At 52.8% G+C, this 1661-nt stretch overlaps 1 pseudogene across 1 annotated transcript; it reads left to right on the top strand.

The window, feature by feature from the left end:
* The first annotated feature begins 310 nt into the window (after nucleotides 1-310).
* Nucleotides 311-1438, top strand: LOC308248252 (5'-deoxynucleotidase HDDC2-like; annotated as a pseudogene). The gene is made up of 2 exons: nucleotides 311-391; nucleotides 898-1438. The product of its transcript is annotated as a 5'-deoxynucleotidase HDDC2-like (transcript).
* Nucleotides 1439-1661: the final 223 nt, after the last annotated feature.

Raw genomic sequence — 1661 nt, 5'->3', positions numbered from 1 at the left:
ACAAACATTTCTCTTTTATGACCACATTCACATACCTCTGATCCCCATCCCCTCCTTTAACCCCTGGCAATCACTAATCTACTCCACATTTCAATAATTTTTTTCAAGAATGTTATCTAGGGAGAAACCAAGATGGTGGCATAGGTAAACACCTAAACTGCTGCCTCGCACAACAATTTCAAAACTACAACTAAAAGACAAAATGAACACCATCCAGAACCACAGGAAAGGGGGCTGAGTGGAAATTCTACAACTAGAAGGAAAGAGAAAAGCACATTGAGCTCGCTCTGCCCTTCTGATCGGTGGCCGCATGGCTTCGGCCTCCTCCGGCGGCTGGGAACCCGGTGCCTGGAACCTGCTGCAGTTCCTGTGGCTGGTGGGGCAGCTCAAGATGAGGGAGCACCAACGAGCACTCTGGGACCGAGTAGGGTGGGCCCCGCAGGGAGAGGCAGGGCAGCCTCCGGCTATGAGCTCCCTGCCCCTGCGGCCCCTGCTCCGCAGCCTGGGCAGGAAACACCTCCGGGCGCCATTGCCCATGCTGGCGGCAGGCGGTGGAAGCGAATGGGTGGTTACGGGGTGTCGGGGCTGCCAGGCCCACCGACCCCGGCTGAGTGGGGTCTAAATGGCCGAGTGTCCGGGTTGGGGTAGCTGCCTAGGTTTCGGAGGGAGGGGTGTGTGGGCTCAGTGACGGGCGGCCCCCTCGCCCTGGCCTGCATCTGCCCTGAGCCCTGGTACCCTCGGAGGGCAGGACCCCACCACTGGGCGGGTGGGGTGGCTTCCGAGCACCCCTTGGTCTTGCAGATTTGCCCTGAACACCCCATCTTGGGAGCTCAGCTCGGTGGGGCCTGGCTGGCACTTGGATGGGGGAAGATCGAGCCTTTCTGTTTTACGTAGCAGAGAGTCCCACAGACTGGCTGGGTGTACAGAATTGTCGAGAGGCCAGACAGCATGTCAGATCACATGTACAGGATGGCATTTATGGCTTTGGTGACCAAAGATGATCATCTGAACAAAGACAGATGTGTACGCCTAGCCCTGTTTCACGATATGGCAGAATGCATTGTTGGGGACGTAGCACCAGCAGATAACATCCCCAAAGAAAAAAAAAAATAGGCGAGAAGAGGAAGCTATGAAGCAGCTAACCCAGCTTCTATCCAAGGATCTCGGAAAGGAGATCTATGAACTCTGGGAAGAGTATGAGACCCAATCTAGCGCAGAGGCCAAATTTGTGAAGCAGCTGGACCAATGTGAGATGATTCTTCAGGCATCTGAATATGAAGACCTGGAGAACAAACCTGGGAGACTGCAGGACTTCTATGACTCCACAGCAGGAAAATTCTGTCACCCAGAGATAGTCCAGCTGGTTTCTGAACTCGAGGCAGAAAGAAACGCTAACATTGCTGCTGCTGCTGCCACCACTGGTGAAGCGCACTACTGAGAAGTTCTCTATGTTGTTGCAGTCCTGTAACAAACGTTTTATTTTCCCATTGAATGTATTTTGTTTGCCACTGTTGGTCTGTTAATTTCCCCAGATGTGATTCTATTTTCAATTGCCTGGACTCCAGCAAGAAACATGATATAATTTGGGCCATAAAAGAAGCTGCAGAACAGGATGTGGTCATGAAAATGCATGGATGAAGACTTGGCAGGGTGTGAGAGGG

This window comes from Plecotus auritus (genome assembly GCF_963455305.1).
Source record: "Plecotus auritus genome assembly, chromosome: 5".
NCBI classification, from domain to species: domain Eukaryota; kingdom Metazoa; phylum Chordata; class Mammalia; order Chiroptera; family Vespertilionidae; genus Plecotus; species Plecotus auritus.
This window is presented reverse-complemented; position numbering and strand designations above follow the sequence as displayed.